Below are 27,981 nucleotides of genomic sequence, written 5' to 3'. Positions count from 1 at the left end.
ATAACAGTCCTTCCCTACTCTCCCTAGCATCACTGCAATTGGTTTAAATGTGCACTACCATATTTTAGAATTCAGTAACTTATTGTGCAAAGACAGTTTATTGGCAGCCGACTGCCTGTACACAATATACAATAAATCAGCACCTACACCTCGAGTGCATAATTTCTCAATGCTACATATCCAAAGCTGACATTAGTACAATGTAACAAACCAACTTATGCAACTAATTCAAAACTTTGCACCAAAAATAAAATACAGTGGTCCCCTCGTATTCGCGGGGATGCGTACCAGACCCCCCGTGAATAGTTAGAACCCACAAATAGTTAGAACCCCTATAAAAATGCTAAAAACAGCCTATTTTGTTAGTTGAAACTCAAGAAAAATCCACTAAAATTTATTATACTTGGGTTTTTAATAGTTTTATCACAAAAAGAACAATTTATGATGAAATTGATAAAAAAAACCAGGAATTTGTGGATATTTCTCATAGGAAACTACCGCGGATGTGCGAATTTTCCACGAATAACGCGGGGAAACGTTCCCGAGATAAATCTGCGAATGTGTGAGTCCGTGAATCCGGAGAACGCAAATATGGGGGTCCACTGTACTATCCGTTGCACTATGCCTTAAACCAACAAAGAAGTCACCTTTGATTCAAAGTTGAAGGCATATGTCTTCAAAAATGGGTTTAAGGAAACTACAATCTAATCAATGATATGTTATACAATTGCTGACTCTTGTTTTACAATTCCATTACTTAAATTGAGTTGTAAACAAGCCTAAAAATCCTTATCCAATAATTGATATTACAGCACGTGATTCTTTGAACTTCAGCCATTTCTTTGCCTGGGCACCACCTTGGTCATTTTTACTTTGTATTGATTTAATTTGGTTTATGAAAGTTTGGTCTTGCAGAAGACTCACTATGAACTAAAGAACATACCTGATCATTTTCTAAGGTGATGATGATCATGTTTGCAGGTTTAAGATGATATTGTTAAGATACAATAGAGTTTTGTACATACTTACCTGGCAGATATATACATAGCTATAGTCTCTGACGTTCCCGACAGAATTTCAAATCTCGCAGCACACGCGACAGGTAGGTCAGGTGGTCTACCTTTCCCACCGCTGGGAGGCGGGTGTATGAACCAATCCTGTTTTCTGATCAGATTTTCTCTTCCACCTGTCTCCTGAGGGGAGGCTGGGCGGGCCATTAATCGTATATATCTGCCAGGTAAGTATGTACAAAACTTTATTGTATCTTAACAATATCATTTCTGGGCTCAGTTCGTGTCGCTGAATCCTTTTTTTGTACATGAACTTCCCTGTCAGATATATACATAGCTGATTGGCACCCTTGGTGGAGGGTAAGAGACAGCTAAATAATATAGAAAAGGGAAACAACTGGTGTTGTAGGATATAAAAACCTTGGTTCTTACCTGTTTAGGCAGAAGACTTCATGGATACTGTCTATGAGTCTGCATTGCCTGAAGAGCTACAGCGAGGACGTGACCTGTTGCTGAAAGACTCTCCGGATCTACCAAAGGGATTTCTGATCCACTTACATGGTAGAATCCAAGTAGGATCTTGTCAAAGGGAATTCGTCCGCTTACTTGACAGAACCTGTCCACTACTACAGCAAGGAGCCAAAACCATCCGACCACCTAACCAAACTAACTCGTGTTAGAACTAAGATAAGAAAGAGATGCCTACCTGCATCCTCTTTCAGACAACCATGAAAATGATATTGTTATGATACAATAAAGTTTCATACATACTTACCTGGCAGATATATACATAGCTAAGACTCCGTCGTCCCCGACAGAAATTCAAATTTCGCGCCACTCGCTACAGGTAGGTCAGGTGATCTACCAGCCTGCCCTGGGTGGCAGGACTAGGAACCATTCCCGTTTTCTATCATATTTTTTTCTCTTCCACCTGTCTCCTTGCGGGGAGGCTGGGTGGGCCCTAATCGTATATATCTGCCAGGTAAGTATGTATGAAACTTTATTGTATCATAACAATATCATTTTCATACAATCAACTTACCTGTCAGATATATACATAGCTGATTGGCACCCTTCGGTGGAGGGTAAGAGACAGCTACTTCTGGAATAGACAGGTAAACAACATATGTTGTAGGTATAAAAAACCTTGGTTCCTACCTGATAGGTGGTAGACTTTGTGGCTGTAGCCCAGGAGTCTGCATCACCTCAAGAAACTTTAGCGAGATATGTGATCTATGGCCAAGAGTTCTTGTGGGTCTGCCGAAGGGGTCTTATCCACTTACTCGGCAGAGCCTGAAAGGACTTTGTCAATGGGTGCTGATCCACTTATATGACAACACACCTTATGAAGGAGCACACAACCAATCCCGACCACCTGATCCTAACCACCATGTTAGAATTAAAAATTGCTCCGAGTTATCCCCAAACTCTTCACAACAACCATAACTCCAAACCAAATTACACACGCACACATTAATTTTCAAAAAAAAAAAAATTTATGATACTCATCTAATAAAAGATATCACAAGAGTTCCTTACTGAACGAAAGTGACTGGCCGCCCGTGCGGTACCTGCACCTGCTCGGCAGAAAGTCTATTACATATCTATTAGACTTATGCATCATTTAAAGGATTGGTGTTAGCTCCTGTACCCAGAATTGTGCCCGCAGACACGAAAGGACCTAAAGAAAAACATTTCTCGTAGGTCACACGAACGTCCTTTAAATAGTGAGAAGCAAACACTGAATTACACCTCCAATATGTCGCTTCCAAGATATTCTTTAGGGACATATTTCTCTGAAAAGAGAGAGACGTAGCTACTGCCCTCACCTCATGAGCTCTCACTCTCAGCAGGAGTTTCAAAGAGTCATCCGTGCAAGCCTTATGAGAGTCGGTAATGACGTTCCTAACAAAAAAGGCTACAGCATTTTTGGACATAGGTCTTGAAGGATCCTTCACCGAGCACCAGAGACCTTGTCTAGAACCTCCCAACTGTTTCTTTCTCTGCATGTAAAACTTTAGAGCCCTTACTGGGCAAAGAGACCTCTCAGTTTCCCTGCCGGCGAGACCCGATAAGCCTTTAACTTCGAAGTTTCTTGGCCAGGGATTCGAAGGATTTTCATTCTTCGCCAAAAATAAAGCTTTGAATGAACAGATGGCTGAGTCTAGTTTGAATCCCACTTTATCATTAAGGGCGTGCAGTTCACTAACTCTCTTAGCTGTCGCCAGTGACAAAAGAAACAAACATTTTCTCGTTAGGTCACGAAACGAGGCCAAATGCAGAGGTTCAAATCTTCCCGAGGACAAGAACTTCAGGACCGCGTCGAGGTTCCAGTTAGGGGGAGATGTAATCTTAGACTTAATGGTCTCAAAAGATCTAATCAGATCGTGTAGATCTCTATTATTTGCCAGATCTAGGCCTCTATTTCTAAAGACGGGCGAAAGCATACTCCTATAGCCCTTTATAGTGGCTACGGAGAGACGAGATTCCTCTCTCAAAAATAACAGAAAGTCGGCGACTTCTGTTACAGAGGTACTGGAGGAGGACAACTTCTTCGACTTGCACCACCTTCTAAATACTTCCCACTTAGACTGGTAAACTCGGATAGTGGAAGTTCTCCGGGCTCTGCGAGAAAAGCCTCTCGCTCTGACAAGTCTTTCGATAGTCAAAAGGCAGTCAGAGCGAGAGCGGGGAGGTTTTGATGAAACCTCTCGAAGTGTGGTTGTCTGAGAAGATCCATCCTTTGTGGGAGGGATCTGGGGAAGTCTACCATCCACTCCAGCACCTCCGTGAACCACTCTTGGACTGGCCAAAAGGGGGCTATCAGGGTCATTTTCGTCCCCTTTGATGTCACAAACTTCCTGAGCACTTGCCCCAGAATCTTGAATGGGGGAAATGCGTAAACATCTACGAGACCAATCTAGAAGGAAGGCATCTACTGTTAGAGCTCTGGGGTCTTCTACTACTGAGCAAAAGACTTCCAGTCTTTTTGAGAGGAACGTGGCAAAGAGGTCGACATGAGGAGTCCCCCAAAGAGACCAGAGACTCCGACAAACTTCTGAGTGGAGGGTCCATTTGGTGTGAAGGACCTGGTTCCTCCTGCTCAGCCTGTCTGCTCTCACGTTCCTTACTCCTTGAACAAACCTCGTCAAGAGGGAGATGTTCCTCTGGGATGTCCACAAAAGAAGGTCTCTTGCGAGTTCGTATAGGGCATACGAGTGTGTCCCTCCTTGCTTTCGAATGTAGGCAAGGGCGGTTGTGTTGTCCGCATTCACTTGGACTACCTTGTTCGTCACTAAAGGCTCGAAGCTCTTTAGGGCCAGCTGTAAGGCAAACAGTTCTTTGCAATTTATGTGCCAGGACACTTGAAGAGCATTCCAGGTGCCTGACACCTCTCTCTTTCCCAAGGTTGCTCCCCAACCTTTTTCCGACGCGTCGGAAAACAATACAAGGTTCGGGTTCTGAGTCTCTAGGGAATTACCCTTGTTCTCCTTCAGTGGGGGCAACCACCATTCTAAGTGGTGTTTCATCAATACTGGAATGGGAAAACTGTCCGAAAGAAGTCCTGTCTTCATGTTCCACGATCTTCTGAGGAAGAACTGAAGAGGACGGAGATGAAGTCTTCCTAGAGGAAAGAACTGTTCGAGCGAGGAAAGGGTCCCTAATAGGCTCAACCATTCCCTCGCCGAAGTACGTTTTTTCCCTAAGAAGAGAGAGACTTTCTCTAAGCCTCTCGTTAGTCTCTCTTGAGAAGGAAATACTCGAAAACCCCGAGAATCCATCCGAATCCCCAGATAGACCAAGTTCTGGCAGGGGATCAGTTGGGACTTCTCGAGGTTCACGAGCAATCCTAAGGTCTTGATCAGGTTTAGTGTCAAAGCAAGGTCCTCCAAACACTGTCTCTCTGGATTTGCTCTGATGAGCCAGTCGTCTAGGTACAGAGAGATACTGATACCTTTCAGGTGAAGCCATCTTGCCACATTTTTCATCAGGCTTGTGAAGACCTGAGGAGCAGTGGAAAGGCCGAAACACAAGGCTCTGAATTGGAAGATCCTTCCCCCAGTCATGAAACAGAGGTACTTCTTCGACGAAGGATGAATCGGGACGTGAAAATAGGCATCTTGGAGATCCAGAGAAACCATCCAATCCCCTTGGCGAAGAGCCGCAAGGACTGACGCAGAAGTCTCCATGGAGAACTTCTGTTTCTGAACAAATTTGTTAAGAGCGCTGACATCTAGAACTGGTCTCCAGGCCCCCGAGGCTTTCGCAACCAAGAAAAGGCGATTGTAAAACCCTGGGGAGCTTTGATCCAGCACTAGTTCTATTGCTCTCTTGTCCCACATCTGATCCACCATTCGTTGAAGAGTATCTTTCAGCACAGGGTCCTTGTAATTGGCGGACAATTCCCGCGGAGTTGAAGTCAGGGGAGGATTGTCCAGGAAAGGAATGAGGTATCCTTTCTGTAGAACAGACATTGACCAAGTGTCTGTATCGATGAGTGTCCAGGCTTCCGCAAATCCCCGGAGCCTGGCACCTACTGGTGTTTGGAGGAACGCAGCTTCACTTTCCCCTTTTAAAGGGACGGAAAGAAGCTCTACCTCTCCTCTCAGTCGCTTTCCTTTTTGAGGGAGCTCTAGAGGGAGGACCTCCTCAAAAGGGCTGCAGAGGTGTATTAACACCTTTCTTCTCTCCCACCGCCACTGGTCTCTTTTTCCTGGACGATTGAAGGAGAAGATCCTGTGTCGCTTTCTCCGTCAGCGAACGGGAAATGTCCCTCACCAACTGCGAAGGGAACAAAAAGTCAGACCTGGGAGCAAATAACAATGCTGCCCTTTGAGAATGAGATACTGCTTTTGTCAGAAAAGCGCTAAAAACATACCTCTTCTTCAAGAGACTGGCTCCAAATAAAGAAGAGACTTCCCTTGAGCCGTCCTGTACCGCCTTGTCAATGCACGACAAGATCGAGAGGAGTACGTCCGGATCGAGGCCTTCCGAGGCATGGGCCTTCTTGGCCATCACCCCAAGGGACCAATCCAGGAAGTTGAAGACTTCCAAAATATGGAAGAGTCCCTTGAGGAGATGATCCAGGTCCGAAAGACCCCAAGTTATTCGTGCATTATGAAGGCTATGTCTCCTGGATGCGTCTACCAGACTGGAAAAGTAAGCTTCAGCCGAAGCTGGGAGAGAGAGACCCATATTCTCCCCAGTCTGGTACCAAATACCTCTCTTGCCCGTAAGTCTAGCGGGAGGCATGCAGAACACAGTTCTAACCAACTCCTTTTTGGTTAGCATCCAGCTATCCAGAGACTGAAGAGCTCTCTTCATAGAAATCGTCGGCCTCATCTTCAGAAAAGACGACGACTTTGGCGTCTTGGAGCACGAATAAAGGGAGCGTGGAGAAGGAGGAGCGGCAGGGGTCAAGGCATCTCCGTATTCCTGAAGAAGGAGAGCTGTCAAAACTTTGTAGTTAGACAGCCCTTCTCTGCCGTGAGTCTCGTCTTCTGAGTCCTCTTCCAAGAAAGGATCAGAAGGAGAATTCAACTTCAAGTCTGGGTCTTCCTGCCCAATTTCTCTCTCTGCGGGAGACAAACTCCTAATTGGAGAGGGGCTAAGAGCGTGTACGGAGCCCCTATAAATCAAAGCAGCTTGTCTGGCGCCTCGTGCCTGGCTGAATCCTCGCGCCTGGCTGACGCCTCGCGCCTCTCTGGCGCTTCATCCTTGCTTGGATGACACTTGTCTGGCGCCTCGCGCCTGGCTGAATCCTCACGCTTGGCTGGCGCCTCGCGCTTGGCTGACGCTGCTCGCTTGGCAGACGTGTCACGTCTGGCTAAATCCTTGCGCCTGTTAAGCTGCTCGCGCTTATCTGGCGCTTCACTCCTATAAGACGCTTCTCGTCTGTAAGAAAACTCGCACTTGGCTGGCGCCTCGCGCTTGTCTGGCGCTTCATATTCGGCGTACAACTCTCTATCAGAAGACATCTCACGCCTATAAGACGCCTCACGTCCCACAGGAGCCTCACTCCTGGCCGGAGAAGGAAGACGAGACTTCTTGACAGGAAGCCTCACGTCTTTCCTACGAGGAGGATCTTTCGAAAGAACTCCTACCAAGGCGGATAACATGTTATTGTTAGTATACAATAAGGTTTTGTACATACTTACCTGGCAGATATATACTTAGCTATACGTCTCTGACGTCACGACAGAATTCAAAACTCGCGGCACACGCGACAGGTAGGTCAGGTGATCTACCTTACCCGCCGCTGGGTGGCGGCTGTAAGAACCAATCTCCCTTTCCAGCCAGAATTTTTCCTTCCACCTGTCTCCTGAGGGGAGGCTGGGCGGGCCATCAAGCGTATATATCTGCCAGGTAAGTATGTACAAAACCTTATTGTATACTAACAATAACATTTTTGTACATGAACTTTCCTGTCAGATATATACTTAGCTGATTGACACCCTTGGTGGAGGGAAAGAGACAGCAATATAAATATGGAAAAAAGGGGAAAACAACACTAGTTGTAGGATGTAAATACAACCTTGGTTCTTACCTGTTTAGGCAGAAGACTTCGTAGTTACTGTCTATGAGTCTGCGTTGCCTTAAGAGCTTCAGCGAGGGCGTGACCTACAGCTGACAGACTCTTTGGGTCTATCAAAGGGATTTGGTTATCCGCTTACTTGATAGAATCCGAGCAGGATCTGTCAACGGGGATTCGCCCACTTATATGACAGAACCTAACCACTATCATTGCAAGGAGCTCAAACATAAACCGATCACCTAACCAATCTAATCATTGTTAGACTACTAAATGAAAAACATGCCTACCCGCATGTTCTTTCAAACAACCAAAAACTTACAACCTAACAAGGGGAAAAATATATACTACAAAGGATATGTCTCAGTTCCCTGCCCCAGCACCGAATCCGCCGATACGTACGGGCCTAACCCGAAGCACTTTTCATACGTAATTTTGACGTCTCTCAGATAGTGGTTTGCAAAGACTGAGCTGCAACGCCAGAATGTTGCCTTCATAATATTACTCAGGGATATGTTTTTGTTAAAAGTCAATGACGTGGCAATAGCTCTTACCTCATGAGCTTTGACCTTAAGAACTTTGAATTGACTTTCATCACATATCGCATGCGCTTCTTTCACCAGGCTTCTGATAAAGAAAGAAAGCGCATTCTTCGAAAGAGTCCTCCTTGGATCTCTTACAGAGCACCAAAGGTTGACATCATTGCCCTTAAGTTTTTTCTTTCTCTGTAGATAGAACTTTAAACTTCGTACTGGGCAAAGCGACCTCTCTGCTTCCTCGCCTACTAATGCAGACAAGCCTTGGACTGCAAAGCTCCTAGGCCAAGGATTTGAGGGGTTCTCGTTCTTAGCCAAGAACGAAGGAAGGAACGAACAGATAGCTGAATCTCCTCTGAATCCCACATTTCCTTCTAGTGCATGGAGTTCACTAACCCTCTTTGCGGAAGCCAATGCCATGAGAAAAATTGTCTTCTTCGTGAGGTCTCTAAACGAGGCAGACTGAGGCGGTTCGAACTTATTGGACCTCAGGTAATGTAGCACTACATCCAGATTCCAACTCGGAATCCCTGGAGAAACCTTCTTGGATGTTTCAAACGATCTTATTAGATCATGAAGGTCCTTATCTTCTGAAATGTTTAAGTTTCTGTGCCTAAACACTGCAGATAGCATGCTACGATAGCCTTTAATGGTTGATACCGCCAATCCACTTTCTTCCCTAAGGAAAAGTAAGAAGTCTGCTATTTGGGTCACAGAGGTACTGGAAGAGGAAAAGTGATGGTTCCTACACCATCGCCGAAAGACGTCCCACTTCGATTGGTAGACTCTAAGGGTAGAAGGCCTTCTTGCTGCTGCAATAGCCGTTGCAACTCTTGCAGAAAAGCCTCTCGTTCTGACCAAACTTTTGACAGTCTGAAGCCAGTCAGATCTAGAGCGGGGTAGGTTTTTTGTGATACCTCTCGAAGTGGGGTTGTCTGAGCAGATCGATCCTCTGTGGTAATGTTCTCGGAAGATCTACTAACCATTCCAGTACCTCTGTGAACCATACTTGTGCGGGCCAGAACGGGGCTACCAGCGTCATCCTTGCTGCCTCCGATTCTGCAAATTTCTTTAGTGTCTCTCCCAGTATCTTGAAAGGAGGAAAAGCATACATGTCTAGACCCTTCCAATCTAGTAGAAACGCGTCTATCGATACTGCCCTCGGGTCCGATATCGGAGAGCAGTAGTTGGCTATCCTCGCATTCTTGGCTGTGGCGAAGAGGTCTATATGAGGCTTGCCCCAAAGCTTCCACAGGTCCTGGCAAACATCCTCGTGAAGAGTCCACTCTGCAGGCAGGACTTGATCTTTCCTGCTTAGGAGGTCTGCTCTGACGTTCTTTTCTCCCTGTACGAACCTGGTAAGGAGACAAATCTTCCTTTGCTCTGCCCAAAGCAGAAGTTCTTTTGCTGTCTCGTACAGGGAGAAAGAGTGAGTCCCCCCCTGCTTCCTGATGTAAGCCAGGGCCGTGGTGTTGTCCGAGTTGATCTGTACTGCTGAAGCTAGGACGTGGGGCTCGAAAGCTTTCAAAGCTAGCCAAACCGCCATCAGCTCCTTCTTGTTGATGTGCCAGGTCACCTGTTCCTTCTTCCAGGTGCCTGACACTTCTCTTGAGCCGAGCGTTGCTCCCCAACCTGTTTCCGAGGCGTCGGAATACAACACTTGGTTGGGGTTCGGAATGTGAAGGGACATCCCTTCTGCAAACCTGAGAGGGTTGGCCCACCAAGAGAGGTCCTTCTTGATTTCCCTTGAGATCTCGAAGGAGAACTCTAGGTTTTGCGAACGACACCTCCAGTTTCGATGTAGAAAGAACTGGAGAGGTCTGAGGTGCAACCTTCCTAGAGAAAGGAATTGCTCCAACGAGGAGAGTGTCCCCAACAAACTCATCCACTCCCTCGCTGTGCATACTTCTTTCTCTAGGAAGGCTTTGACTTTCTCTGACCCTCGGGCTATCCTTTCTGGAGACGGAAAAGCCCGACCGATCCAGAGAAGCCATCCGAATCCCCAGATAGATACGATCTTGACTGGGGATCAACTGAGACTTTTGAAAGTTCACCAAAAGTCCCAGAGAACTTGCCATGAAAAGGGTCTTTTGTAGGTCCTCCAAACATCTTTTCTGCGACTTGGCTCTGATTAGCCAGTCGTCCAAGTAAAGGGACACTCTGACTCCCTCCAAATGTAGCCATCTTGCTACATTTTTCATTAGGCCTGTGAAGACCTGAGGGGCTGTTGAAAGGCCGAAGCACAAAGCCCTGAACTGGAATATCCTTCCTCCCATCATGAACCTGAGGTATTTCCTTGAAGAAGGATGGATAGGCACATGGAAGTAAGCGTCCTGAAGATCTAGGGACACCATCCAGTCCCCTGGCCGAAGGGCCGCCAACACTGAGGATGTCGTCTCCATGGCGAACTTCCTCTTTTCTACAAAGAAATTCAGGGCGCTTACATCCAGAACCGGTCTCCATCCTCCTGAGGCTTTTGGAACTAGAAAAAGGCGGTTGTAAAAGCCCGCTGAGCAAGGGTCGCTCACTAGCTCTATAGCCTCTTTCTCGAACATTTGTTCCACTGCTTGTGTTAAAGCAAGGCTCATGATGGGATCCCTGTACCTGGCCACCAACTCCCTCGGAGTCGTTGTCAACGGTGGTCTTTCCGTAAAGGGAATCAGATATCCTTTCCGGATAATCGAGAGGGACCAGTTGTCCGCTCCTCTCTTTGCCCAGGCTTCCGAGAATCTTAGAAGTCTGGCACCTACTGGTGTTTGGAGGACTACTTCCCTACTTCTTAGCTCTGGCAGAGCGTGAGAAGGATCTACCTCTCTTGAAAGGTCTATTACCTCTCGAGGTAGAGGCTCTAGAAGGAGGGCCCCCTCGAAAGGGCTCCTGTCTAGCTGGAGTCTCCTTCTTCGTCTTCGTCTGGAACCGGAGGTCCTAGGCTTCCGTGCCGACTGCGCGAGCATGTCCTGAGTCGCCTTCGCAGAGATAGATCCTGAGATGTCCTGTATTATCTTCTTCGGAAATAGCAGAGGCGAGAGCTGCGAATACAGAAGAGAGGCTCTTTGGGCATGCGAAACAGACTTAGTCAGAAAAGAGCAGAAGACTGATCTCTTCTTAAGGATCCCTGCTCCAAACAGGGAGGCTATTTCGCTCGATCCATCTCTAACTGCTTTATCAATGCACGTTAGAACACTGTTGAGATCTTCTGGCGAAATAGCATCCGGGTTCTGAGTCTTCTTAGCCAAGACCCCCAAAGACCAGTCAAGGAAGTTGAAGACTTCCAAGACTCTAAACATTCCCTTCAGCAGGTGGTCAAGCTCGTTCATAGCCCAAGTAGTCTTAGCAGACAAAAGAGCCGAGCGTCGTGCTGCATCTACCAGAGAAGAGAAGTCCGCATCCGCCGATGAAGGAAGACCCAGGCCTAGGGTTCTCCAGACTCGTACCAAAACCCCAGTCTGCCCGTAAGCTTGGAAGGAGGGAAAGAAAACACAGTCTTCCCTTTCTCTTCCTTAGAAAGCAGCCAATCACCAAAACCTCTCAAAGCCTTCTTCATTGAGATGGTTGGCTTCATCCTCACACAAGAGGAAACTTTCGTCTTCTTCGAAGTCGAGAATAAAGAGAGAGGAGACGGAGGAGCGACGGGAGTAAGGGAGTCTCCAAACTCTTGAAGAAGGAGATCTGTAAGGATCTTATAGGACGAAACTGACGAGTCCTTCACCTAATCCTCTTCTGAAGGTTCAACTTCATCCACTGAAGAACCCTCCGCTTCTTTACGAGGGCAGTTAGCCTTCTCTAAAGAAGTGCGTCTGTCCAGAGAGTGTCTAGTAGCAGACTGGCGCCTATCAGGGGAAGCCAAAGTTTTTGGAGAGCTCCTCTCGAATGAGTCCTTCCTACTCTGATGAGTGCGTGCTCTTTGATCCTTAATCCTACTCCTAGAATTCCGGGCTTCCAAAGGGGAGCGCCTGCTAGGAGAGGAGAGCCTACTATGCTCAAGGCGCTTCACAGGATCCATGCGCCTGTTCAAAGGAGAGCGGCTGCCAGGCGAGCTGCGCCTACCATGAGGCGAACGCCTACTAGGCTCTTGGCGCCTACTTACAGGAGAGCGAAGCCCTGGAGAAGGTCGCCTACTAGGTGACCGGCGTCTACCATGCTCCACAAACTTCGATCCAGACTTGTGTGTCTCTTCAAAAGGTAGTCCCCCAGAAGAGACATATCTTTCAGGCTCTACACGCCTGTCCTGAACAGAGCGGCTAAAAGGAGAGCCGCGCCTATCAGGAGAAAAGCGCCTATCCTCCGCACCACGCTTGGGAGCGGGAGAGCGTCTACTTGGGGAGTAGTGCCTACTAGGCTCAAGGCGCCTAACAAAAGGCGAGATCCTGTCTCTTGACGAATCCATCAAAGAGTAGGCTCTCTTATCCGGAGAATGAAGGATCTTCGGAAATGAGCGAGAAGACGAGGCTGTACGCCTGTCTTTAGACGAACGCCTACTAGGCGCTAGATCCCTTCCTACTGGAGAGATGTAGTCACCAGGAGAAAGCTTCTTGGGCGATTGACGCCTGGAAGACGACAAGCGTCTGCCGAGGGAAGAGCGCCTCCTTCCATCCGCTGATACAGGAGAGAGAACCGACTCTGACTGAGACGGTAACACAGGCGAAGGAATCCTAGACTTCTTGACAGGGAGAGAGACGTCTTTCCGACGCGTTCCTCCTGCCAAGGAGCCCGCCAGCGCCGAAATCTGCGCTTGCAGTCCAGCAAGAATTCGAGCTGGAGATCTTGCAAAATCCTCCACCGGAGAAGAGGCTCGAAGCCTACTATGAGGCGAGAACTCCTGCTCCATCCTGGGTTTCTTGATCTCTACTTCCGGCTCTTCTGGAAAAACTTCCGGGCTGGAAGGAAAGGCGCCAGGAGCCTTCCAGGCTCTCTTCAGCGGCCGCGAAGAATCCGAGGCGCTCCATCCTCTTCTAGGCGAAGGTGAGGAAGAAGAAGAGAAGCATTGGCGCAATACCTCCTTCTTCGCGCGAACAAGGGCAGCCTGGGTACGAACATCAGGATCTACCGAGGGGACGCCTGATCGGTGGGAGTTCTCCCTAACCTTCCTGCGGCTGTTGACTTTCCTCCTCCACTGGGACTGGGAGTCTGGAAGAGGTCTAGGCCTGGAAGCATTAAGGAGCCGATCAGACGCACCCTCCACTGCACTGGGGTCACTGCACAATTCACCTTCACTACTCTTACCTTGCAACGAACGAATCTTCTTTTCCATGCTAAGGATCGTGGCTCTCATGGTTGCCACTTCCGTAGTCGTATCCTTAGGTTCGATGCAGGGCGCAGGAGCTGAAACTGGAGAAGGTTCTAATGCTACAACAGGATTTTCTTCTACCTCGCTAATACGAGACTTACTAGAACTCCTAGACGAAGCCTTTCTCACCCTGTCTTTCTCTAACTTCCTCAAGTAGGAAGAAAGAGCCTTCCATTCACCCTCATCCAACTTCTCACACTCATTACACGGGTTAACAAAAGAACATTCTTTCCCTCTACATTTAAAGCAAACTGTGTGAGGGTCTACCGTAGCTTTCGGTAGTCTCACTTTGCATTCATCCATAGAGCACACCCTAAACATAGAAGATTTCTTAACCTCTAACTCAGACATCTCGAAATCAAAGAAAAATCCAAATCAATATCCAAAAACAATCCACAAATGCGTATGCCAAGCCAACAAGATCAGGTACTTCACCGAAAGTCAGTCCAAATAAATCCACGGCAACGAGAATCGAATAAAGCTGTCAGGAGGTAACAACCACAGGTGTAGTCGTCACCGGCGACAGAAAAATTCTGACTGGAAAGGGAGATTGGTTCTTACAGCCGCCACCCAGCGGCGGGTAAGGTAGATCACCTGACCTACCTGTCGCGTGTGCCGCGAGTTTTGAATTCTGTCGTGACGTCAGAGACGTATAGCTAAGTATATATCTGACAGGAAAGTTCATGTACAAAATGTTCTTGTACAGCTAAGATAATCACCTTGAAGCCTCTCTGGCGTCTTCTTCAACGGGAGAGGGAGATCTCGAAGGAGTTTTGTCAAAGCCAGGAGACGTCAAAACCCTCCTAGCCTTCTTGATCGAGGAAGGCGCTTCTTCAGAAAAGCGTTCGGGGCTTGAATCAAATACAGGTTCTTTCCAGTGCCTTTTCAGGGGCCTGGAAAGTTCCGAATCCTTCCATCCTCGTTTAGGAGAGGGAGAGGCGGACGATGAGAAGCACTCTCGGAGGACGCTTTTCCTATAACGGTCCTGAGCAGTCTGTCGAACTACAGAGCCTGCTGAAGGCACACCTGACCGGGGGGAATTCTCCACAACCTCCGTACGGCTTTCGACTTTTCTTCTCCTCTGGGCTTGGGAGCTTGAAAGAGGTCTAGGCCTGGGAGCGTCGCAGAGACGGTCAGACAACACTGGGGGCACTCACTTCACTAAAAAAGTCACTTTCACAATCCTTACCTTTCATGGCAGCCATTTTGGATTTCATCCTATGAAGTGTAGCTTTCAGATCAGCGATTTCTGAGGCCGAATCTAAATGCAAAGCTTGTGAGGGCCCTGATACAGAATTAGAATCAAATGCATAGTTTAATGAAGAGTTAGAATCATTAAAAGGCTCAATAGGCCTTGTACTACCCGCACTCTTAGATGCAGCCCTTCTCACTCTATCCCTCTCTAACTTCTTCAAGTAAGAAGTTAGAGTCTTCCATTCCTCAACATTCAACCTCTCACACTCATGACAGGTGTTAGTTAAAGAACAGTCAAAACCTCTACATTTGCGGCATACAGTGTGAGGATCAACCGAAGCCTTCGGTATCCTCACCTTGCAGCCTACATTCACACACACACTCACACAACTACTTGAATCAGACATTCTTGAAGAAAAATCAAAAGCAAGTCCAAATCCAGTCCACGGTAGCGAATGCCAAAACAACGATCCAGGTACGTCACCAAAAAGTCCAATAAAGATGATCAATTGTCTTGAAAAGCAAATTCCAGTCAGGAGGTAGTAACAACGATGTTGATACCACCAGCGACAGAGAAAATATGATAGAAAACGGGAATGGTTCCTAGTCCTGCCACCCAGGGCAGGCCGGTAGATCACCTGACCTACCTGTAGCGAGTGGCGCGAAATTTGAATTTCTGTCGGGGACGACGGAGTCTTAGCTATGTATATATCTGACAGGTAAGTTGATTGTATGAAAAACACAAACAAAACAAGAGGGGATATAAAATTAAAACCCTAACAAGGATACGCTTCAGCTCCCTGCCCCAGTACCGAATCCGCAGATACGTATGGACCTAAGGCGAAGCATTTGTCATAAGTAATCTTCATGTCCCTTAAGTAGTGGTTTGCGAATACCGATTGGCATCTCCGAAAAGTAGCCTCCATAAGGTTTCGCACAGACATGTTTTTGTTGAAGGCTAGAGAAGTGGCAATAGCCCTCACTTCATGGGCCTTAACTTTAAGAAGCTTAAAATGTTCCTCGTTGCATGCAACATGTGCTTCTTTGATAAGGCTTCTCAAGAAGAAAGCTAGCGCATTCTTCGACAAGGGCCTACTGGGGTCTCTCACAGAGCACCAAAGGACGTCCTTATTGCCCTTAAGTTGTTCTTTCCTCCTTAGATAAAATTTCATGATTCTCACGGGGCAAAGAGTCCTCTCAGGCTCTTCCCCTACTAGAGAAGACAATCCTTGAATCTCGAAAGTTCTGGGCCACGGATTCGATGGATTCTCATTCTTTGCCAGGAATGAGGGGAGGAAAGAACAAACTATTGACTGGTCTTTGAAGCCGACATTTCCTTCAATGGCTTGCAGCTCACTCACCCTCTTGGCTGATGCTAAAGCCATAAGGAAAAGGGACTTCTTGGTCAAGTCCTTGAAAGATGCTGATCCAGGAGGTTCAAACCTAGATGATCTGAGATACTAAAGTACGTACTACGTCCAGATTCCAATTGGGTGTTCTTGAGGAAGGCTTCTTTGTCATTTCAAAAGACCTAATCAGGTCATGGAGGTCTTTATCTTCGGAGATATTGAGGCCTCTGTGTCTGAATACCGCTGCTAACATACTGCGTACCCCTTAATCGTCGAGACCACTAGTCCACATTCTTCCTTCAGGAAAAGGAAGAAGTCAGCGATTTGGGTCACAGAGGTACTGGAAGAGGAAACTTTCTTACTCTTACACCAACATCTGAAGACATCCCACTTCGACTGGTATACTCGTAAGGTGGAAGACCTCCTTGCTCTTGCAATTGCTTTTGCAGTTGAAGATGAAAAGCCCTTCGCTCTGACGAGACTTTGGATAGTCTGAAGCCAGTCAGACTGAGAGCGGGGAGGTTTTTGTGATACCTGTCGAAGTGGGGTTGTCTGAGTAAATCCTTCCTTAGTGGGAGCGATCTTGGAAGGTCCACTAACCATTCCAGTACCTCTGTGAACCATTCTTGGGCCAGCCAGAATGGAGCGATTAGGATCATCCTCGCTGAATCTGACTCTGCGAATTTCTTCAACGTTTCTCCCAGGATCTTGAAGGGAGGAAACGCGTAAACATCCAGCCCCTTCCAATCGAGCAAAAGTGCATCGATCCCTATCGCCCTTGGATCCGAAATGGGAGAGCAGTACAGATCCAGTCTTGCATTCCTTGAGGTGGCGAAGAGGTCTATATGCGGCCTGCCCCACAACCTCCACAGGCTCTGGCATACATCCTGATGAAGTGTCCACTCCTTGGGAAGGACCTGTTCTTTCCTGCTGAGGAGATCTGCTCTTACATTCCTTTCCCCCTGTACGAATCTGGTAAGGAGCCTAACACTCCTTTCTTTGGCCCAAAGAAGAAGGTCTCTTGCTGTCTCGTACAGAGAGAAGGAATGTGTCCCCCCCTGTTTCCTGATGTATGCCAGAGCTGTGGTGTTGTCCGAGTTGACCTGAACGATGGAGTTTCGGATGTGGGGCTCGAAGGCTTTCAAAGCCAACCAAACAGCCATCAGCTCTTTCCTGTTGATGTGCCAGGCCACCTGGTCCCCCACCCAGGTGCCTGACACTTCTAGAGTTCCCAGAGTCGCACCCCAACCTGTCTCCGACGTGTCGGAGAACAACACTAGGTTGGGGTTCAGGGATTACAGAGACAGCCCCTGTACAAATCTGTCGGGATCTGCCCACCACACAAGTTTCTCTTTGATCTGACGAGTCACGGATAGAGAGAACGTCAAATCCTGAGAACGACGACTCCAATTCTGATGAAGAAAGAACTGAAGCAGCCTCTCGACAGCCCCCCAAGTTTTCACGGGAATCTTGAGGAATGTCACTCAGTGGCTTCATTTGGAAGGGGTGAGGATATCCCTTTACCTAGACGATTGGCTTATAAGGGCCAACTCGAAGGAACGTTGTCTGGAGGACTTACAGAAGACCTTGGATTTGAAGAGTTCGCTAGGACTTCTAGTCAATTTTCAGAAATCACAACTAATCCCCAATCAAGAATGTATTTATCTGGGGATCCGGATGAACTCTCAGAGTTTTCGGGCTTTTCCGTCTCCGGAAAGGATAGCCCGAGGCCTCGAGAAGGTGGCAGCCTTCTTAGGAAAAGAAGTATGCAAGGCAAGGGAGTGGATGAGTCTGTTGGGGACGCTCTCCTTGCTGGAGCAATTCTCGTCATACCGGAGAAGTCAAGTCAACAGGGGATCGACAAGAAGAAACTGAAGAAATCCTATCAGGCCTGGACTGTCTGAGGGAAGACTCCTGCTTCGAGTTAGATGAAATCTTGAAAGAGGGAGAGTCTTGGCTTCTACCCCGGGGAGAATCGTATCCAGAAGCCGGGCGCTTACAGGGCGGAGAGCGCCTGCGAGAGTCAGGGCGCCTGTCGCGAGGCGAGCGGCTACTAGGGTCCGAGCGCCTACTAGGAGTAGGGCGCCTGTGAGGCTCTTGGCGCCTATCCAGAGGAGAGCGGCTGTCAGGAGAAGAGCGCCTCCCAAGCGACGAGTGCCTACCAGGCGAACGGTGTCTACGAGGCTCTTGATGCCTATCCAAAGGAGAGCGGCTGCTAGGCGAAGAGCGCCTACCAGGCGAAAGGTGCCTACGAGGCTCTTGGCGCCTGCTAGGAGAAGGGCGACTAACAGGAGAGAAGCGCCTACGAGGCTCTTGATGCCTATCGAAAGGAGAGCGGCTGCCAGGCGATGAGCGCCTACCAGGTGACAGGCGCCTGCGAGGTTCTTGGTGCTTGTAAGGAGAAGAACGTCTTGAAGGAGTCGAAGATCGGTGCCTGCTCTGCAACGAGCGTCTATCCGAGGTAGGGTGCACACTTGAGGACGAGAGTTTGACAGATGAAGAGCGTCTGCCGGAAGAAGGGAGCCTGTCCGGTGAAGAGTCGTCGCCAGCAAAGGAGCGCCTGCCAGATGCCTGGTGCCTGGACGAGGAGGAGAGGCAGCCATGGGAGGGGAGCCACTCCTGCGAGACCCCTCGTTCGGAAGAATCCGCCACCTTCGGAGAAAGCTTACGACGAGGAGAGTGAGCGTCAGAAGAAGGGCGTCTAGATCTCTTGACTGGTAGCAAAACATCCTTCCTTCTACGAGATCTACTAGCCAAGGAGTCAGCAAGGGCCGAGATCTGCGCTTGGAGCCCAGCAAGCACGCTAGTAGGGGACTTCACAGGCTCTTCAACTGAAGAAGCAGAGAGAGGCGCGTGCGTAGAAGAGCAGTCCCTGGATCTTCTGGGCCTCTTCACGTCCAGAAAGGGCTCCTCAGGAAAAACTTCTGGGCTGGAAGCCAAAGGGCTGCAGGGCGCCTTCCAAGCTCTCTTCAAAGGGCGAGAAGCATCCGGGGAGTTCCAGCCGCGCTTCGGAGAGGGCGAAGAAGACGAGGAGAAGCATTGACGAAGGATTTCCTTCTTGATACGATCCGAGGCAGCCTGGGAACGCTCTTCAGGATCTGCCGAAGGGACGCCTGACCGGTGGGGGCTCTCCCTAGCCTTCCTGCGGCTGTCGACTTTCCTCCTCCACTGGAACTGGGAGTCTGGAAGAGGTCTAGGCCTGGAAGCACTACGGAGCCGGTCAGATGCCCCCTCCACAACACTGGGGTCACTGCACTGATCACTAACACTGCCACTCTTACCTTGTTCTAAGGCACGAATCTTCAGTTCCATGTTGCGAATAGTAGCTTTCAGAGCCGCCACCTCCGAAGACGAATAGTCAGCTTCGGTGCGGGGAGCAGGGGCTGAAACCTAGGAAGAAGGTTCTACTTCTACATGAGGGTTAGGATCAGATTCTAATTCACTAACTCGAGACCTACTCGAGCTTCTAGCGGAAGCTTTGCGCACCCTATCTCTCTCCAACTTCATTAAGTAGGAAGAAAGAGCCTTCCACTCATCCTCATTCAACCCCTCACATTCCTTACATGGGTTAACAAACAAGCACTCATTCCCCCTGCACCTCATACAAACAGTGTGAGGGTCCACCGAAGCTTTCGGCAACCTCACCTTACATACTTCAACAGAACAAACCCTAAACATAACAGGTATCTTGACTACAGTATCTAAATCAAACATGATTAAAGCAAAATCCAGAGCAAAGTCAAAAACGGTCCACAAACAGCGTATGCCAAGCCAAAAAGATCGAGTACGTCACCAAAAAATCCTTCCAAAATGATCTCCAGGCAAGCGAGACGAAATAATCTATCAGGAGGAACCCACAACAGTTGTTGTCGGTCCCACCGACAGAGAAAATCTGATCAGAAAACGGGATTGGTTCATACACCCGCCTCCCAGCGGCAGGAAAGGTAGACCACCTGACCTACCTGTCGTGTGTGCCGTGAGATTTGAAATTCTGTCGGGAACGTCGGAGACTATTTGGACATTATCATATTAAGATATACTGCAAATTAGTCACATACAGTAGTAAATTTTATAGACTTGGAGAAAGCGTATGATTCAGTATGGAAAGATGGAATGTGGAGAGTGGCAGAACACTATGGTATACCACTGAAAGTGATAAGGATACTAAAGAACTGGTACCAAGAAGTGTGCAGCTGTGTACAGCTGGATGGACAGCAAAGTGACTGGTTCCCAGTTGGAAGTGGGCTAAGACAGGGATGTGTTATGTCACCCACCTTGTTTAATGTAGTATATATTGACCATATAATGAGAAGAGTGATGGAGAATGAAAACAGAGGGGCTAGTATTGGTGGAGAAGTTTTTATGGATTTGGACTTTGCTGATGATGTTGCGTTGGTTGTTGATACGTGGCTGGTGCTGGTAGGTATGGTAATGAGGATGGAGACAGACACACAGAATTTTGGCTTGAACATCAGCACAAAGAAGAACGAGATCATGGTTGTGAGTAAGGATGATGATTGGGTGCACATGGAGGATATGACAATCAAAGGACAGGAACTCAAGCAAGTTGAGAAGTTTGTTTACTTGGGAAGTGTGGTAACAGCAGATGGGAGGCAAATTAAAGATATACAAAGAAGAAAACTAGGAGCAGCAAGAGCTTTTGAGGTTCTGAGAAAAAACGTTTGGTCAAGGCATGAAATCAGCTTGAGAACTAAGATGAGAATATTCAATGCAGTAGTACTACCAGTCCTGATGTATGGCTTGTCCACCTGGGCACTGACAAGAACAGAGGAGAAAAGGTTGGATGCTTTTGAGATGAAGCTGCTGGGAAGGATACTTGGCATTAAATGGGATGATTATGTCAGAAATGAAGACATCAGGGTGAGATTGAGGCAAAGGCCAGTCAGTACCAGGTTGAAGAGGGGAAGGCTGAAATGGTTTGGACATGTTGAGAGGATGGATGGGAATAGAGACCCCAGGAGAGCACTGAGAGCAGTACAAATAAGAAGAAGACCGCTGGGTAGACCAAGAACGAGGTGGATAGACATAATTGTCAGGGATCTTGAGGATGAAATCCAAAACTTTGAGGAAGCAAGGGAAATGGCTCAGGATAGAGACAGGTGGAGAGGAACTGTATCAGCCTTATGCCACTGGCCAGTGGCGGGAAGATAAAGTAAAGTATGGAAGATAAAGTAAAGTATGGAAGATAAAGTAAAGTAAGTAAGTAAATTTAATTAGAAAAATTAGAACCATCAATATTATAATTCCCTGCTAGAACGGCAGGCCTCTTCAGCTCATTTCAACACAAGAAAATATAACAAAGAATCAGAATTTAGCAGTTTTATAATACAAATGTAGAAAATTACAAGCATGCTTCTGACAAATCCATATGGAAAGTCAACTTAAAGCCTTCAAGGACCAAAAGCGGTTTGTTTTCCTATACACTTTTCCATCAACTCAAGTTCAGACTGACGGCCAAGAACTAGGAGATTCATTTTATGAGGAAAAAGAGGTCTACCGTAGATAGATGCCAGCTAAAATGTCCCTGAAACTAAAGGGAATTTGTAACTATAAATCCAAGCATTTTGCACATCACTTAACTACATCCAAGCATTTAGTGCAAATTCTTCCTATTGGATGATACCCACTACAATAACATATATACAGTGTTCCCCGGTATTCACGGGGGATAGGTACCAAACACCAGCCGCCCCACCCCCTGCAAATAGTTGAAATCCCTATAAAAATGCTTAAAACTGACTACTACTGTACTTTATAAAGCATCCTTTCTACATTGCACAGTTCATGCCCACGTTTTACTTAGTATTTTCCAGCTCTGACAACATGCCACAGTAACGTTACGTTGTTAGGCCTGTAAGAATAATTAAGTGGATACAGTGAGGGGTTTTAACTCAGTGGAATTCCTGCATAATATCCCACTCATAGGGAGTTACTGAAAGTGGTACAGTACGTATATTGTTACAGCCAACTTTACATGTATATAAATACACCTTGTTATTAGTCCCTTATTTTTCCACTTTTACTTTCAACATAAATACTTGGAGGGGCTGCACTCATTGCAACTATCTTTAAAAGCTATTCTACAATTCAGTTTATTAAGACAGTAACAAATCTTCCAAGCACTGGCATTCCTCAACAAAACTTGCTATGCAGAGGATTATGGTTAAGCTCATGTCATATTGTGTTTCATTTTCAAGGTAAGGTATAGTATCAGAAACCAAACCATATAATAACAATGACAATTCCATATCTATGATTTTTGTTGATTTCACATTAGCCTCTTGTTCAGTAAAGAACTTCCTTCATTTTCCCTTTAATTTTCTGTGCAGGTATTACTTTCACTACCAGACTATTGTATAACAGATTCACATTATCTATATCCTTGCAAAATACCTCCTTATCCCATACATATTCCTCCCCATACCCTAGACAAAGTCTAAGATTCAATCTCTATTCCCTTTTTGTTGTATTACAGTACATGCAGGCTATTTTTCCTTTTTGTTAGTACTTATCTATCTTCCAATATCACTCATCATAGATATCAATACATTCCAACATTACCTAGTAACTTACAGGTCTTCCAACAATCTGTTATTTTTTTTAAATTCATTTACCTTTAAAAACTGAACTGCCACTTAAGTTTGTGTGACACTTGCAAGCTACAGCCTTTGACGACCTGTACTTAATCCACTGTCTTTCCTCCAAGTTAGTAAATGTTTATAACTGCTCTTTAAAATACCTCAATCCCCTTTGATATAGGATTATTAGGATACAATTCATTGATTCATGCTGGGACCATTTATGTTCTAGTGTTAAGTGAGCAAACTCATATAAATGCATCACTTCTTACTGTATTATTTTCCATAGTTACGGTCTCCCTTACTTTAAAAAGAATTACAGGTATTTCATCTCAACTGCTGCTGATACTATTGTAATGTAGGTGAGTGGTGAGCAACATCAACTTTTGCCAGTCAAGATTATCTTCAACATCAGTTGTAAATCTCTACATCATCTCCCCACCTGACCCCTCAAAAAAAAAAAAAAAAAAAAAAAAAAAAAAAAAAAAAAACAAAAAAAAAAAAAAAAAAAAAAAAAAAAAAAAAAAAAAAAAAACTACAGGATAGAACGTACTGTAATCACATTTTGATGAAGTAATCTGCTGTGCACATAATAGATACATACTATCAATCTTGCTTCTTTGTGGTAATACGTATACTCCACTGATTCGTAGTTTACCTCTCAACATATCAAACATATGGAGTTGTATGAACTGTCAATATCACTGACTCTCATTAACCCAAGAAAAAAATTTCAATTTTCCTTTATTCTTTTTCTATAATGCACTATATAAATATACTTCCTGTGACTATTCATTTCTTCGCCCTTTTATGATCTACGTATTCTTATCCTGTTCTAAAATTCCAATGGTTTTTACATCTTTGTACCTCTACCATACAAAGCAAATAACTATTAATGGAAAATAGTGAATAATTACAAAAACTTCATCTGTATAACATGACAAAAATTTTAGACGAGAGATAACAACCATGACAAAATAGTATATAAAAGAAACATATTACTGTATCTATCCTCCTTGACTGAAACTTGCTGCCTGAGGAGCAATTATTCGCAATAGTACTACTAATTTAGTTACTTGTCTATGAGAGACCTATGAGATTATTATAAAAATCAACCATCATGCTAAAGAATGAGGGACTTGATTCATTCACACTAAATCATGTTCCCTAAATGGATAAAATACTCAAAATATAGGATATAGCTCTGATTTTAGTACTGCAAACAATGAAAACAGCACGATAAAACCAGAACTGGTAAAAATAGGCTACCCAAACACTAAATAACCTGCCTATTTAATGTGGGAAGATCACCACTGTCTGGGACCAAATGAAAAAATAAGGAAATTCCATGGTTTGAAGTTGAAAAAACTCCCTTATTTTCTAATGGCACAAATCGATTTACAAAAACTAAAAGAGCCCCGTAACTTCCCAGAAAGGAAGAGATATGTGTAAAACTTACTATTTATGAAAAAATAAATAACATTTTGGTTCCTTAAGCAAAGCTAGACTAGTTTGAAATAAACAAACAACTAATTAAAGAGAAATAGTGGCAACATGTAAGTCCTCACAAACTACAAGTGTTACTAACCACTTGCTTGTCAAGTTCTTACTGTAACAGCGTTTCCCCAAGATCTATTTACCTCTCCCAACACATTTCTAAAGCACAAACAAATACATATTGGTATACTGTACGTTTAAAACACCTTTAATTCATTGCAAGCTAGTATGAGCAAAGTATTACATTTAGTTCAAGTTTAACCAGCTACTGTATATGATTAAGAAAAAACTGTGATGTTTTTCATATGAACAAGTCACAATGCAAAAGCACAGAACAAAATAGGTTTTAGAAACCAGCATTGTTGATTTAACAGAAACTAAAACCTATTTTCTAAAAGCTCTGTCACAACGGGTTTTTTTAAATTCAAGACCATATTAGAAAATATTTAAACATAACTGAAAGATACTAACTTGGAGCATGAGTCTGAAAGAATCTCAAACTAATATTCTTATAATATAGCCTGTCAAACACTACGATCGCTAGGGTGGGGTGAATAATGAATTCCATAGTTGACAAACATCTTATGATGAATGTATGGGCTTAAAGGTGCCTACTCACATTAAAGTTTTCAAAAGTACAGCCACGAGTTTAAAACTGACATTAAAAACACCCCTGACTAGATATTTTCAATGAAGACCTAATTTTTTTCATCAAGACAACAAAAGGAGGCAAATCCTCAGTTTCTGTGACATGTGGTCAGCATAAAGTATTAAGTCAGTAGTCTCTTCACTGGCTTAATTTTAAACCCAAACATCTACTTGAAGAACTACTGTACTCAAGTTACCATAGTGATAGGACAGTCTGGAAAGCCAGAGTGGAAACTACAGTAAATGACGGGTCTCAGGCAAAACCAAGAACAAGGAATTGATGTTAGGAAAAAGATTTAAACAGCTAAATAGATGCGGCTGCACTGCTCATCCTACTTGGCCACACCCTAAAGATCTGTGTGTGTTTTACAGACTATAGGCATTTAGTGAATACCCCTATTCCTAGATTCTCAAAGGGGCTGCCAGAGGGATTTGTTCTTAAAAACATGAGGTGAAAATAAAAAGTAAAAAAATAAGTTATATATATGGGAAAAACAAAAGAAAAGATGAAGTATAGGTAGAAAGTAATGCACCTGGGGACCACAGGAATGTTACAAAGAACCTTTGGTATGGCATCATTATGAATAAGCTGCACTGCACATGATGCTCATGTGAATTCTCAGTACTACATATGGGCATCCTTAGTGCTCAGTAATACTTTTATATTGAGTTTTATCATCATTAGATATAATTAATGTCAAATGCAATGCAAGAATATTTTACATAGGAAAAGTAGGTACCTTTTCTGACATTAGTCAACACAAAAAATGAAAATTCTTCCATTTAAGATCTATGGGACTTTGCTCACGAAGCATGAAAATAAACTTTGTAAATCATATGATCACTTAAGGCTAAGCATCTCACCGCAATCATTCATGACAGATATATAAACATAAACAAAAAAAAAAATGCTGAAAAGTATCCTCTAAATTACTAGATTTACGCCTTGCAGTATGCATTATCATAACTGGTAAGCAACGGCTCTATACTAGCAATCCATACAAGACGGCACTGGTAACCAATAATTTCTGCCTTATTTCCTGTTAATTTTCTCATGTCAAGATGCTGCTGATTATCTTACACATTGTGACTTGTATTTCACATGGGTTCACTCTAAAACAGAGCACTACCATATTAGCCAAACCCTTTTCTCATCTAAAGAAATGGTCTTCATAACAAACAATGCTGAACAGGGAAAATGATAAGTACAATTCACAGAAATTGCATGCTACTTGGTCAGCATAATCACATATAACTATATACATATATATATAAATGCTAATGTAACTTTTACTGAATCCTCACACACCAATGTACCTGAAAAACGATTTTGCAGAAGTTAGTAAAACTTATAGAGAGCTCAACCCAGTTCTTTGGGCAATGTTACACCTATTTTAGAAACTAGTCCATCCATCTCAAACAACATTCATAATACGCCATGTCCTGGCTTATATTAATGACTCCCAGTGTGCCTGACTATACTCAATAAGCATATGAACAAATATTCATCATCGAGTTAATTGAAGACAACAAACCCCACATCCAGTTTACAAACTTCAAGGGAAGAATGAATTTAATGGAGGAAGCTTACTGTTAGATTACAGGCTTATGAAAGAATAAAAAATTTGAAGGTACATAGAAATGATGGCAAAAGCCTACAGTACATAAATCTAGTAAAGTCAAAGCACTTGTCCACTAGTTGCTCTTTGCCTATCCCCTCAATATTACAGCTTGAGTGAAGCAACCTTTAATGCCCTAATACTGTGAGTTATGGGGTGGGGTACGGCCCAAAGCTAGGCTATACCACCCAGAGGTCTGATACAAATCTTTTAAACTTTATCATATTCAAATGCTCTTAGGTAGTATCTTAGTCTTTAGTCTTGCATAAGGCCAACATTTCCCGAAATTTGGAAGGAGGATTGTAGCATAGGGCACTAACATAAGGCGAGACATAAAACAGAAATTTGACAGCAAATATATTTATCTTTTATGGGAACCATATCTAATAGCCACATCTAACAGCCTTCTTAATAGCCAAGAATTTAATCAAGAAGCTACCGGCAGTCATTCAACTCTAGACTAGGCCTACAGGGATCACCTAGTAGTACCCTAGGCCTAGGTATACCCCTTCATAAGAGTAAGGAGTTTAAAATGAAAATATTGTGTGAGAAATGGGAGAGAATACCACTAAATAAGCAAAGATGAAAATGACGAGCAGCGTAATGGAACTAAATGACAGATATAGGCCAACCCCCATCCCACTTGCACGGTCGGGGAGGAAAATTGACAACCCCTTCGAAAGGTCACACACGCAAGAGCCAGGCGAAAAAAAAAGACTGACGGCGGTCGAAAAATGCCTCCCGCGACATGATGGAACCCTCGCCCTTCTTACTAACACGAAGGCGACGATGACGAAGGGTTTTCTAGCCTTGATGGATGATGAGGATGGTGTGTATGGGCCTCGTCCTGTCACAGTTGCCAATGACATAACCTACATTGCCCATTTGAGCTACCCGGCACAGCAATGGCCGAGCTGACCCAGCCCACCCACAGAGGGAAAAAACGGTCCCAGGGTGAAATAAAAGGTCCCGTGAGGGAATCAATCTGTACTTTATGGGGGATTCTTAATTAATGGGGAGAACCGAAGGCCATGTAGGGGGAAGGGCAGAGTTGCCAACTGGACTCCTACTACAACAGCTGGCCGACAACCGCCCTCTTTTCACTCCATTTTACAGCTCTATTCACCACTATTTAGGGGCTCCAGACTTACCTTCCCGTGCAAGTACGCTGTGGTGTTCATGCCGCACTATCGCTCGTGTAAATCAAGCAGGGAGACATATATTAGGGAACTAAAATAATAAGTAATTTCCTATAGTCTACGGATGAACTGACGACTAGTGTACCTTAGGCAAAATAATACTATGAATCCATTGTAGGCGATAAACCCTCTTAAAAATCAATAATAGGGTTTGTTTCAATGTCTTCGATTATGATAATCGATATATCAACCAATTTTTAGTATCAATGTAATATCTGTATCCACACTTATTATCGGAATTTCTGCGTGAAAACGGCAAAGGCTAATAAAAGTAATGACAGAAGATCGAGTATTGGAACGCGGCAAGTGGGTTGGGCCTGAGCGAACTGTCACTTGATTCTTACATTAAAACTTTTAAAACTTTCAATATTTGATATTTTTTATACATTTTACATCCACCGTCTTCCTCAAAACTAAATTTTTTATCCCATCTGCAACGTACAATAATTAATCGGATCTGATGCCGAAAAAAATAACAACGAACAACAAGGTTTGGCTCTAAATATCGTTC

General features: G+C 44.9%; 1 protein-coding gene across 4 annotated transcripts in view; it reads right to left on the bottom strand.

The window, feature by feature from the left end:
* Positions 1 to 27,559, bottom strand: part of LOC135200333 (RNA-binding motif, single-stranded-interacting protein 1-like) — a 264,070-nt gene extending 236,511 nt beyond the window's left edge. For 2 of the 4 annotated variants that reach the window (XM_064228898.1, XM_064228902.1), the window contains exon 1: positions 27,423 to 27,559. The gene's annotated coding sequence lies outside the window, so the exon portion shown is untranslated. Of the gene's footprint in view, positions 1 to 27,044; positions 27,214 to 27,422 lie in introns of those variants that run through there. The other 2 variants (XM_064228900.1, XM_064228899.1) reach the window with 2 other exon arrangements.
* Positions 27,560 to 27,981: the final 422 nt, after the last annotated feature.

Source organism: Macrobrachium nipponense, chromosome 26, assembly GCF_015104395.2.
Source record: "Macrobrachium nipponense isolate FS-2020 chromosome 26, ASM1510439v2, whole genome shotgun sequence".
NCBI lineage: Eukaryota > Metazoa > Arthropoda > Malacostraca > Decapoda > Palaemonidae > Macrobrachium > Macrobrachium nipponense.
The sequence above is the reverse complement of the archived record's forward strand: the minus strand, read 5'-3'. Positions and strand labels throughout refer to the sequence as shown.